Here is a 13,787-nt window from a genome sequence, read left to right on the forward strand (position 1 = left end):
TACCGAAGCATTCGTGTTACAGTTACATAATGAATGTGGGCTTGGAGTGCAGATTCTCAGCTTTAATTTGAGGCTATTCGCTTCAAAATTGGAGAAAGTGTTAAGGAAATACAGCTAATTTAATATGAAGCTACCTTTTCCCCCCAAGGAACCAAAAGGTAATTGAACAATTGACTCAAAAGCTTTTTTATGGACATGTGTGGGCTATTCCTTTGATGTGTCTTCATCAATTAAGCAACTAAAAGGGCTGGCATTTGCATCTGGAAGCTGCTACTGTGAAGCCACAGCATGGGGTCCGAGAGGCTCTCGGGCCGTTCTCAGTCTGCAGAAGTGAAACCAAGCCTTTAGAAACAGCTCTTTAGGTGTGGCCAAAAAAACATACTGGTAAGCTGTAAGGGCAGCACTTATAAACAGGCATGAGTCTCTCATGGAAGCAACTGCATGGGCCCAGGAATCACTATGCATGAACAGAGCTAACCACGACATCCACAAATCCAGGCTAAAGGCTCTGACATGCAAAAAACATGATCCAAAAGCACCACCATCCTATTACAACAGCATGGCTCCATAGTAGAAGACCCCGGGTGTCGAGTTGCTGACTAAAACCAGTTGTAGCAACATGAAATTAAAAATTTAAAAAAAGGAGATCAAGACCTACAGTAGGATCAGACGAGAATGGGACACAGTCCTCTCCTGTAAATCCAGCAGCTGGTCCGCTCAGTTCCCAGATGTTTGCAGACTGTTTGCCAGTAGAAGCGAGGATGCTACAGAGTGGTAAACATGGCCGTGTCACAACTTTTTATAATATGTGTTGTTGCCGTTAAAGTTGAAATGAGCCGGTGTTTTTTATGAAAGTGGGACATTTGATATGTTTTCTATGTTCTGGTATTGAGAAAATGTGAGTTTATGAGATTTGCACATTATTAAATTTAGCTTTTATTTACATTTTAACCACAATCCTCAGACCTCCAAGATCCTGACTGCACGTCGGTGGAAGCAGATGAAGGGTCTACGGATGATGAGTGGTTAACAAAAGGGCCTGGGGAGGGGAGGGGCCAACAGCAGAGTTCACTGGGAACAGGAGAACCGCCAAAAAAACTTAAAAGATGAAAAAATACAGCAGGAAAAGCAGAGACGGTGGCTGCAGTGGACACTTCATAGTTTTTAACACTCGGTTCCACTTCAGCTGTTTCTATGTTATAGCTTCGATTTCCTCCACGGTTGGCTGACGGACCAACAACAGCACAAGCAAGAGTGGCCCACACACATCGGCATACTTTGTACCCCGCCTGCACCTGGCAGAGAGGCCGTCCCTGTGCTACCTCTGCTGGACCATAAATTCCGCTTTACACAGCGTGACAACTTTTTTGGAGCTGGGCTTGTACACAGAGCCCTGGGCAGCTTAACTCCATGAACCTGCTGCAGCTTTTTCTGCTAGTACTGGAACACGGACAACTGGGGTGTGATATCTGAAACTCCGAAACTCCGGCTTCAAGTTAAAAAGGAACACGGAGAGACGTGTGATCACGGCATGAGGTCCCTCAAACTGAAAACAGCAGCTTGGCTAAGCATCAGCAGAATACAGATAATTTTTTGTCGCTGTCCAGATACGTCTAAAACCCAACTACATATGTTACCCTTCTTTCATTTTCCTGAGACGCCCACATTGAAACTCCTGATCAGGAGAGGGGTGTGTTATACAATGTGCTACGTCAAAACTGACAGTCTTGACCTTATTACACACACACAAAGGGACCGTGTGCAGTTGTGTTGTATTGAAAGCGTTCGCAGCAGCTGCAGCAGCTAATGGCATGTTGTTATTCCACGCCATGCTTACGTCCCCTGCACAATGCTCATCCCGGCAACGGAGGTAGTCACAGATACAAAAGCCGTGACAGCACTTGCTGCGTCGAAAGCAAACACGGCTAATGAATCACCAACTCTCCTAAGCCTAATTAGGACCTAATTATTCAGTCTTTTTTTGTTTTTTTGTACATTTTTAAATGACGTTAACCTTCCCTCATTTGTCTTTTCATAGAATTGCAACATCACTGCTGGCCTTAGTTACAGTAAATAACATTTCAGGAGGAATTTGTGCAGCCCACTAAAAGCTCGCACATCAACTTTCTTACTTATTTGTTTTGTTTTCGTTGTATTTCTGGGTTTTGGATTTGAAAGAACACTTGTGTTTAAAGCTGGTGGTAACTGCAGTTCGATATCACTGATTTGACTGGCAGTAAATGTACAGTTTTTGAGTTGAAATATTTAAAAGCAATAAATCCTCAGTATGTAATTTACCCATAATAGACTAACAGTGCTTGTTTTCCCAGTGTGCCACATCTATCAAACATCACAATGCAAATAAAGAAAAAGAAGAATCAGTAGCAAAAGCTTTGGATATATAAAGATTACAGCAGAATTAGAAGACTATGTCGGGGACTGGGAGCTCAGGCTGTGGAGACTGATGTGCTGTTAAGGGTACATTTGTGTGAACATTTAATGGACCCCCTGCTGGTGTCCCCGTCGCACCCCATGTAAAAAAGCCTGAGCAAGCTTGACATCAAAAGCATTTGGGGGACTCTCCATCTATCTATAGTAGCACATTTTCCTCATCTCCCCGCCACCCCCTCCCCTCGCCACTCCTTTTTAAGCAAAAACAACTTTGGTGAATATTTCATGGGGTATATTGCCTCAGTTTCACAAGGAGAGTGGCACGCGATGACGACTGACAAGCCCCGCACGCCGGCGTCCGCTAGGAGACAGCCTTTCTTTTCGGTCTGCCTCCCCGACACTCCTACTTCTTCTTTTTTTCCTGCCTCACGTTTTCCTTCTGTCAGAGATACAACAGTTCTTTCAGCTGAGAGTCTGGCTCCTGATCATTTAGCTGTTTCTTTAAAATTTAGCATGACTACAGAACTTCTGCTGATCCATCTGACACTGTTAGCTAAAATGCCAACATATGGATAAAAATCTGTTTTTTTTTTCCCTTCCCACAGGCTGAATCATTTATAGCACTAAATGATACGATTACCCGCCTTAAAGATTATAGAGAAACTTAACTGCTTCTTTCAGCAACTTACACATTTACATAAATGGCTACGTCATCAACCTTCACAGCCCCGTTTCTCCCTTCTGATTTCGAAAAAGCCGCACCGTTCTGTGAAATCTGAAACCATTAAATGATGCCTCTAGATTATCACATATATTGTTTCTTTTGGCTCTTACAAACTCCAGCACCAAGCTCTCAAAACCATATTTCTCAAGCTTCGCTGATCGCCGTTACCGTCATTGGAAGACACACTTCATTTCCCTTCCCAACTTTCATTTTCATGGAGGGATGAGGAAAAAGGCCGCCTTTCTAACGCCGCTTAGACAGTATGCACACTTTTCTCCGCTCCCAGCTCTCTGATTTAATAAACACCGTGCTTGTGCTTGACTTACAGTAGCTTTCCGCCTTGCCCCGCTCAGCGTGATGAGCAGCTGAATGGTGTCACAGTTAAAAGGGGTGGCTCTGTTGCTCTGTTGTGACAACATTCGTTTGATGTTGAAGTGGTAGTTCTTGGCTGCCATGTTCTCCCCTTCTGCTCTTTTACTTTCTTGTTCCTGTTCTGTCTGGATCTCATCGCTGTCACGCTTTTGAGGAGCCAACTGGCATGACCTGAAAGTGCGAGTGCGTCGCACAAGCTGCTGTTTTTCTCAGCGCTGATAGCCATCACCTTCTGATATATACGTGCAGAGAAATGCGGGTTTAACTAACCTTAATAGTCTGTGTTATCTCACCTGGAGTCTCTGGATTCTGCACCGCGTTTTTCTTTTTAATAGTTCATCGCAGTAGCTTGTACACTGTATGCCGACACTATGTGCCACTTCCCAGAAGGCATGACTCACACAGTAAAAGGTGCAAAATGCACATCTGGAATCGTAATATTTCTCTCTGTCAAAGATAATTTCATCTCATGCAAAAACACAACTTAACGTGTGATAATAAGAACGTTCTCTCCCAGTGAAAGAAGATTTTGTTAGCAAGTGCCTTTAAAATTAATCAAAAGATTGGCTTGTTTTTAAAAACCACCGTGACTCATTCTGTCACTATTCTCGCTGCGAGCTCGAGATACAGAAGAGCAAAAGCGCCAGCAGACACGTATGGGATCGGAAAAAGAAAACCACTCAGGGCGTCTGTGTCCTTTGTTTGAGCAGCGTCGCAGGGAGGGGTGGTGCGAGGAAGAGTGGAGAAGGCAACCGGGGGGAAGAAGGGAAAAGAGAAGAAGTTTTTTCACATCTGCCCAGCCTGAGGCCCAAAATATGTGGCACTTTCCTCGTCACCGCGTCACCAGCCATCCGTTCTCGCCTGTCATTATTTTACCTCTCGCAGAGGACACACGCTGTCTCTCAGACACACATATGGACTCTTCCACCAGCACACACTGCCTGTGCTGCCTTGATCTACTCTTAAATTCTGCCAGCATCAGATCCTAAAATGTGGCCAAGTTAAACAGAATGAACGGAAAGACAGAGCACTTTAATATTTTTGGTGCGGGTAAAGAAGTTCAGTCATCATTAAACTGTAGAATCTAGACCAGACTTTTCATGTTTGATAACGGTCAGTGGCAATTCCTACTGACAGGAAATGACATGTTTTGAACTTTAATGCACTGATCTAAGCAGGTTGACCTGGGCCATCTAAAACTTGGTCAGGAAAGCTATAAGGAGGTTGGATTACTTATTCTTGAAAACAGTGAGTTTGCATCAAATAGCATGATTTCGATATTTTACCATAAAGCACAAAATTGCTGTAACTTTCAACAAATTTCACCTTTGCCTTACCTGAACACACCTATACACCAGTAGCCAGCAATAGTTAGACTACCACAAAGCTGACAGGAGGCCTTTTATACTTTGATGAACCTCTCTTTATAGGTTCCATTCAATTCAATTCTATTATATTTATGTAGCGCCAAATCACAGCATCTTAGGGTGCTTCATATTGTAAAGACACTACAGTACAGTTAAAACACCAACAATCAGACAACCCCCATGAGCAAGCGCTTGGTGACAGTGGGAAGGACAAACTCCCCTTTAACAGGAAGCAACCTCCGGCAGAACCAGCCATAGGTATAGGCAGCCATCTGCTTTGACTGGTATAAACAAAAAGCTTGCCAAAAGGTGGTGATGAAAAAACAATCAGTGCATCATGGGAAGCCCCCAGCAGCCTAGACCCATTGCAGCATAACTAAAGGCAGATACGGGATCACGTGATCCAACCCTAACTAGATGCTTTATCATAAAGAAGAGTCTTAAGCCTAACCTTGAAAGTAGAGAGGTTTACCACATCCACCTCAAAAGTGATCTAAATGAACTTCAGACCTTGACGATGCTTCTCTGTGAAAGTTGTGAATTTTCATTTCCACCTGGTGGAATGATGAATCACCATGAAAGAGGAAGTTATTGCTGAGGGGCCAAGAAAGCTTGAGAAGTTATGAAACTTGACACACACATCCGACGTGATGAAGACTTTCATATCTTATGGGTCGTGCTAGTGGATTTGGCAAATTGGTGCCACCCACAAAATTTCAGTAGCATCCCTGGTGCTGCGTTTAATCTAATCGTCAAATATTTGATCAAACTCAGCGCCACATAATGTCAACAGGGAATCAGCATCATTTAGGTTATAAACTGTGTATAAAATTAGCATTTTTGTTCCATGTATAATTTACAGCAACAGGACATCTGGTTACTGAGGGTTATGGTATGACACCTAGTGGGCACTGAAGTCATAAGGCAGCAGACTGAACAATAGTGTGAATCACGTGATTTCAGCAAATGTCACGATTGCAGCTTTTGCATTGAGTTCACTGTGCATAACTTGTTGGGTCAAAGTAAATGAAACGTGCTGATTTGATCTTCAGCTTTAAATGTGATACACAAATGTTTTCCATAGTAATTACAGAAACCAAACTAAATTCAGCAGGCATGATCTGCGAATTGTCATCTCAACAAATCTCCAGGCTTCTAGAGTCGCCTTTGCAAAGGATCTTTGCTGTATATCCTCATCCTTAGAGAAGAGGTTGCATTGGTTGTCATAGCCCAACCAGCAGAAATTTGGATTTGTTTTAAGACTGAAGCTACTTTCTCTAAGATTTGATTGCGCTTTTGATTTGACAAATCAGAAAATGCTCTATTTAGCAATCCATCTTCTTAGCTCATCTCACTGATGGACCACTGAGCTCGTACCATGGCTCATACCACCCACAATTCACAAGTCACTACTCTTAGCACAGTTTAGTCAGCTAATGGATCTTCACCCAAACTGTGCTCAAGATTAAGATTGTTTCTTTTTATGCTTCACACAGGACGGTAATCTGTAAACTGTGATGTGCTGTGAGCCGACGTTCTTATTTTCTTCTTATGGTCCTTCTTTGTAAGACAACACATGAAAAACAACCGATTTTACCAGTAGAGTGCAATGACTTGAGTTCGGTTGGTCGGATGGTAAAATGGGTTTGCTGACTCTAAGTCGTGACAACGTCGATCCTCCTTTACTCCACACTGCTGATTCTACAAATGCCGCAGTCATGTTCACTTTGTGTTATCAACAGTGTCAAGAGGCAGAGGAGCTGTGCAAACACTGAGCCGTTGCCCCTCGGTTCCTGTGCAAAGATACACGTCGTGTCATAAACACTGCTGTCTCCACATTAATCCTAAACATGACTTCGGTACAGATGAAGCTGGTGTATTAAATTTCTCTAACAGCTTCCCTTTAAATCAACAGAAAGCTGTTGGGCTTTTATACTCGGTGAGTTGCGGCTTCACAGTCTGTGCAGTCTGTTATATTGGGCTTTGTGGCTATAACATATCCATCAAAACTTGGACCGAGGTGAAACTTTGACAATCTATCCATCAGCCACTCTGCTTCTCAGCCAGACAGTCAATGACCAGCTGTAAATGATCCTGTAAGCCACTGGCTGTTAAAACGCTCTCACTGCTACATTTTACAAGAAATGTATACCCGGTAGGAAACAGAAGGAAGAATATTAAGCATTGAACCAATGCTGAGAGATGGGCAATCCCACAGATGTGCACCGAGCACAAACACACACACGGTGAAGTCAAATAGACACAAAAGCATGTGAGAAAAAAATCTTTATAATATGATACACTCACAGCACACGAATGCTGCTGTGGGAATTCAGTGTAACACACACATAGAGGGAGGCTCTGTCTCTCCTAGTTGGCTGTCATGAATATAGGTCTGCCAAACTGAGCAACAACAACAACCAAAAAAAAAAGAAAAGAAAAGAAAAAACAGTGGAAGTATTACATAAGTTAGGATTCTCTGTGATTTGAACCTAACTCAGCGGTGCTGAGGCGGCTGTTTAAATTGCATCAGTTCCTCTGATGTAAATGTGTATAGCCTTCAACTCCCTCAGAGCTTTTAGTCATTTATTTTGATTAGGGCTGTATTTATAAGATAAGTCTCTTAAGTAAGTCGCCTGGGATAACGGGTTGGCGAGGATGGTGGTGGGGGAACAAAATGAAGTCTGTTTGATGATTATAAATTCCGAAATATCTGCTTGTCAATTAATTAGCTGCTTCCTGGGTATGTGTGCCCCTCTTTTCATTTACTGGGCCCAGCTCTCCATGGACAAATACCCGCAATGCACCCATTGTATGTCTAAGCAGTTACACGCATCTCCAGCAGCTGGGGAGCGGAGAATAAAGATCCTTCAAAGGCAGACAGTTTTCAAGAGCAAGCCTCTGTTTTCTTGTGCCGGCTGATTTCTGAGAGCAGCGTATTTGGCTGCTTGAAGGCTTTACTCTGCCAGTGTCTCACTCTCAGACACAAACAACTGGAGAATGATGTGGATGTGAAGAGATAGGTAGAATGAGAAGACTGCACTTGAAGTGAAGCTTCCATCATTTCTGCCTGTGGTAATACCACATTACGTGCAGGAAACTTGTCTTGTTGAGGTCTTTGTGGTTAGGCGAACCTTGACCATTGTCACGAAGATACTGTATCTATTTATAACTCCGCAATACTAGCTGGATTTTTAAATGAATGGAAAAGGATAAAGGATTGAAATATATTTTATATATTCAATAAAAATAAAGCATACATGGATATATTCACTGGTCATCTAGACCAAGTTACTGACTAGCACAGTATGTTATGTTATTTACATTGCATACTGCATATTAGCAAGCTAGCATAAATTATTTTTGTCCCCACATAATATTTAATTGTAGTAACTAGCCAACATGTTTGGTATTGCGATTCTAAAATTTAAGCTCTCCTCACTTTTTGTATACTGAACCATTTTAAGAAATTAAATTCCAATTTATTTAGATAACACATTAAGGCATTAAGACCCTACAATAATACAGAGAAAACTGAAACAGTCAGACGACCCATATGAGCAAGGATTTGGTGACAGTAGGAAGGAAAAACTTCCTTTCAACAGGAAGAAACCTCCGGCAGAACCAGGCTCTGGGAGGGGCAGACATCTGCTGAGACAGGTTAGTGGTGAGGGGAGGGAGACAGGACAAAAGACACGCTGTGGGAGAGACCAAGAGATTAATAATAATTCATAATTAAATGCAGAGTGATGCATAAACACACAGGGAGTGAAAAAAGGTGAACGAAGAAGAATTAATAATTTAAAGCAGCTATTTTGTGTTTTCAACTGTTACTCTTTAGAAATTGCATTTGTATGCAACTAAAAACAACATAATAGTGCTTGAATTATGTTTCCTGTTAGCATAATGAGAAAACTTTAATGAGTAATCTGTTTAGTGAGCTGTAAATGTGTTGATAATAAATGCATCAGCTCCTGTGTCCTTGAAACACCGATGCACTTCATTGGGATTTGTAGATTGGGGATTTTTAGCACATCCAGTCAAATGACTGGTCCATCCATCGACCTGTCCGTCCAAAGTTCACAGTTATTGGTCAGACTTTAATCAAACATGCGCACAATGGTTACCTAATGGATGTTCAAAGTGTCTCTCAACATCAGTGTTGCGTTTGTCATTTCATGGTGAGTTGGGTGAGCTACTACTTGGCTGACCTTGTGTTTTTTGTTTTTTTTTTATCATTTCAGCTTTGTTTTTTGTATTTTTCCTTTTGTACTGGCATTTGTATGTTCACAGTTTGACAGCTCAGAGGCTTAAAAAAAGTAGGAAATGTTTGACCAGAACTGCAGTTTATCAAAAAGGTACTAGAGGCTGACTGAAAATGCAAGATAAAATACCCAAAATATAGCATGGTAGAATAAATGGTTTTAATCCATCTGTTTTCAGGTTTGTTGACTGCTTATTAAGTTTAGCGTCAGGGAATGGGTCCATATTGCCCATAGATGCTAATGCAGAAGTCCCTCCCTGAATTCTGTCTAAAGGCCACCAGATGGTGATAGCTGTGGTTACAAAAATACTTCCGGTCCTATAGAAGTCGATGGTGAAACTGCTTTCTGAGTTGACACAAACCTGCTGAGTTTATGAAATCGGTCGATCATGTCAGGTCATTTAATCGAAAAGTTGTTTGAAGGATTGAAGGATTGATTGAATGAAGGATTATCTGTGGTGTGAAACGGCACACTCATTAGCTAACGAGTTGTCATCATAGTTGACATCATAGCACAATCAGCAGTTAGCCTAATATGCATGTGCTTGGACTGGACTGTGGGGGCGGGGCTTTAGCTATGCCAGACTAAACCTGTGCAGGGGAGAACATGCAAACTCCATGCAGAAAGGCCCTGCCAGTCAGAAGGTTCAAACCCAGAACCTGCTAGCGACAGTGAAGCTACAGTGCTAATTGTGCTAACACAGTGCTAACTGTGCTAACACATTGCTAACCAGTGCAGGTGTTGCTCATTGATGTTTGTGTCTATAGTGTCTATTGTATTTTTTTTTTCCTTTTTTAATAAATGTCCTGTTTGGAACATTCTTTAAATGCAAGTGAAAGGCTGCTGGTTCAATTCCAAACCTTCTTTTGGGAAGGGTGTCTGTGTAAAAGTCTGCTAAATCAAACATGTGGAGCTATCTGCTGCGGTAACAAAGGAGTAGCTGAAATGCAATAAGCAGGGATCTATGTCTTAAGCCTTACCTTGTTAACCAAGGTCACAAGCATTAGCAAATAATTTAGCACTCCAGCATATTCTCTGAATATGGTCACTTTTGGCTCTAACAAAAAAAAAGATGGCAGTGGGATGAAAGCTGTTATCAAGGCTTCAAAATACAGGTTCCTGCGTCTGTCGATCCTGCTTTATGCTATCCCTGCTGATTTCTAACACATAAAATAGCATAATTTCAATCGAATAGGTTCAGTACAAATTCCCTGGCAGATTTGAAGATTTCAGAACCTGAGCTCACAAAGCTTCATGGGAGTAACGTTGTGTGTTGTTTCTTTAAAATGCTTGTCAAACAGAGTTACTCGGTGACATGTTCTCTTAAGGTTTTTTTCTTTTTTCCCTTTCTTGCCTGACAATTTTCACATTTGTATTCAGTCCAATCTGTCAAAAATATTCGGAACTGCAAACACTGCATGCGATGTCACCGTGATCTTAAGCAGGTTTTTGTTCTCCTCAGAGGTGGTGAGTCACACTGCATTTGGCAACGCCTCTCACTCGCACAGTTGAGTTTACAGTCTGGTTTCCAGTGAAGGAAAAAAATGTGACAGCATGCAGGAGCTTTCCTCTCCTCAGGAGCTCCCTCTGCAGGAGGGGGAGATACAGGAGAGGTGGAGGAAGATCTCAGCCTGGGTGTTTATTGTCTTATGTAGTCTGGAAGATGAGTGGATGGTGGGGTGGGTGCAGTTTTCTCTGTGGTGGGGTTGGGTGGACTGTCCCGGGCTCTGTGGGGCCGGGCGGCACTGCTGCACTGGGCCCGGTCTGGATGGGCCTGGGCCCCCTTTCCCTGGCGGGTCGCGGAGTATGGGGGTGCCTACTGGGGTCAGCGGGGGAGCTGGCCCCAGGGAGGGGTCACCTGCCCCTCCCTTCCTTCCCTCCCTCCCCATCTCCAGCTGCCTCCCTCCTCCTGCTCCACCACAACCACCCACACATGCAGGGCCTTGGAGTAGGGGTATGTCACCAGGGTGCAGAGGAGGCTACCCCCCCCCCCCCCCCCCCCCCCCTCTGTCCCCTTCTGGCTGCCTCTGCCTCAATTTTATCCCACAACTTAGACATTCACATTACTCACACTCTCATTACACATACATATAGGATCTTGGGGGTGGGCACGATACACGGAGTCCAAAGTACCATCAGGGTGTACACCTCACCCCTGGCGTCGTTGCCCACCTCTCAATTTTAAATACACGTAGACATTGAGGGCTAGCAGGAGGGACCATGCGCTTACCTGCTGCTCTCTGGCAGGTAGCTCCATGCCCTCCTGGGTTTTAATTGCACCTTAGAACACACATGCATCAACATTACAATGAGCGGGTGGAGGGAGGTTTGGAGTCTTCTCTCACCCCCGTTCTCTGCGGCCTGCTGGAGCGGGGGGGCTAGGAGGAGGAGTTGGCCGTCCGACTGCGGTCTGGAGTGTGGAGCCTTCCTGCTGCTGCGGAGTCGGGGCGGTCTGCCTCCCCCCACCGCAGGGAAAAGGGAAACACCACCTGGGTCTGGGTGCAGTTCCCCCCTCCAGGGGCGAGGGCACCTAGACCCGGTTTGTAGAGTACGCTTGGGGAGTGTGATCGTGTGTACAACGTCTCTTTATGTCTGTCTCCACGTTGGTTGAGTGTGGAGTAAGTGCATATGAGAGCATGAGGGTGGGAATGGATGTTTGTGTCTGTGTGTGCCTGTATGTCTGTGTCTATATGTCAGGTTGGGTGTCAGGCGCCACCTCTCTGGGGACATCTCAGGCCCTCCAAGGTATGGAGGCCTATCTCCCCCTACCACCACTTCCCCTGCCAGTGGCGGACCCCCTCAGACATCGGTGCGTTGGTGGTTCTTTGTGTCCGGGGGTGGGCGTCCAGGTACACACCGGCTCACTCCTTGGCGGCCGCTTATCGGGGCCTGGAGCCTGGGGCTCGCTCGGGCCACTTCGGAGGTGGGGTGCCCCCGGCCTCTCGGCCTGGGGCTCGGTCACTCAGGCGCAGCTGGCTGCCGGCGGAGCTCACGGGTGCGTCACTGCAACCTCCCCTGGCTTCTGCTCCGCGGCTGCTGAGTGAGCCCTCATCTGGGACTCTCCTCAGCTCTTTCCGGGACAGTGGCGCAGCTGCCCCTCTGTTGGTCTTCCTTGGTCTCTTGTGTTCTGGGGGCCTCTGGATGTCTGGAGTTTTGATCTCCTCCACACCTGCTTCATGCCCTGGAGGACGGGGCTGTGGCCCCCCCACACCCTCTAGCAGATTATTACATGAAGGAACCTTTTAAAAAAACAAAAAACAAGCGCGTCCATGCTCACAGGTGTACACACGGGTGATCACACCCACAAACTACACCCTTTTTGGCTCCTACCTCAAAGCACACTGTGTTCTGTTGATCTTATGTGCTGCACAATAATGTTTAACATTTAGTATTTACTGTCATATTCCCATATATCATTGTGATGTTGTTTATTCTATTACTCTTGTTCTCTTCTGCTTGCTTTCTTTTTTCTTTCTCAGCAGGTGATCCAGGTGATTGATATATGCATTTTTTTTTCTCTGCCCGTTCTGTTGGTTTTTGTCTTTTGCCCTTCTCCCCCGTCCCTCTTCTCAGCTGTTTCTCTTTCCCTCTTTCTTTCTCCCCTTCTTTCCCCCAGTCAAATCTGTCCCGTATTCAGTAAGTGAAAATAAAATAAACAATAAAAGGTGAATCAAATGGACCATTACGGCAAGGCTGGGGTGGTCAGTTTGGTAAAGTAAATCCGTTGGGCATCTTTCTTTGCCTTTAGACAACAATTCTGATGGCAAAAGAGCCAAACGGGAAAGGCCAAAAAAAAAAAAAAAAAAATGCTTGTCAAACAGAGTTACTCGGTGACATGTTCTCTTAAGGTTTTTTTCTTTTTTCCCTTTCTTGCCTGACAATTTTCACATTTGTATTCAGTCCAATCTGTCAAAAATATTCGGAACTGCAAACACTGCATGCGATGTCACCGTGATCTTAAGCAGGTTTTTGTTCTCCTCAGAGGTGGTGAGTCACACTGCATTTGGCAACGCCTCTCACTCGCACAGTTGAGTTTACAGTCTGGTTTCCAGTGAAGGAAAAAAATGTGACAGCATGCAGCATGCGACAAGTCATCAAATCAGACCTATATTTCCTCCGTCCCATATGTGGGAATCTTGTCATATTTAGTCCTCCTCAACATCATGATAGCTCCAGAAAGAGTGCGTGTTTTGCAAAATGTTCTTTTTAATACAGAATGCCTACAAGCATCAACAACAGAATACAGCTCGACTGAAATAATCCACGTTTCCTAACCTCAGGTAGATTCCCAGCTACAGATAAACATAAATATTTTGAGATTTCATATTTTTCATATGTTTTGCTGCCACAGCTTAATACTCCAAAAATATTTATTCTGGGAGGGATTAGGCGATTACTGTATCTAAACCTACCTTGCGTGAGGTGAGGCTCCTCGACGCGGTTTGAATCTTTAGAAATGAACGTGGCATCTTTTAAAAGAAAATTAAAGACCCAAAATAGTTTTGGCTTTTTCCTGTTTTTCCCCTGCGATCTGAAAGCGAACACTTGCATCCAGACATGTTGTCTTTCATCATTAAACTGTCTTGCAGAGGCTCCCGGGAGCCTCTTTGAGCACAGAGAGGAACCATGTATTTTAAAACAAGTGTCTCCTCTCTCTGGTGGGAGGTG

At 44.1% G+C, this 13,787-nt stretch overlaps 1 protein-coding gene across 2 annotated transcripts in view; it reads left to right on the forward strand.

Annotated features, from left to right (window-relative positions):
• The window catches only part of LOC146714999 (glucosidase 2 subunit beta-like), a 175,177-nt gene that overhangs the window by 59,355 nt on the left and 102,035 nt on the right, over nt 1-13,787 (forward strand). The gene's annotated exons all lie outside the window — the stretch shown is intronic.

The sequence above is a fragment of the Copadichromis virginalis genome, linkage group LG3 (assembly GCF_057382275.1).
Source record: "Copadichromis virginalis isolate Kocher_CV1m ecotype Utaka linkage group LG3, C_Virginalis_male_GT1.1, whole genome shotgun sequence".
Classification (NCBI taxonomy): Eukaryota; Metazoa; Chordata; class Actinopteri; order Cichliformes; family Cichlidae; genus Copadichromis; species Copadichromis virginalis.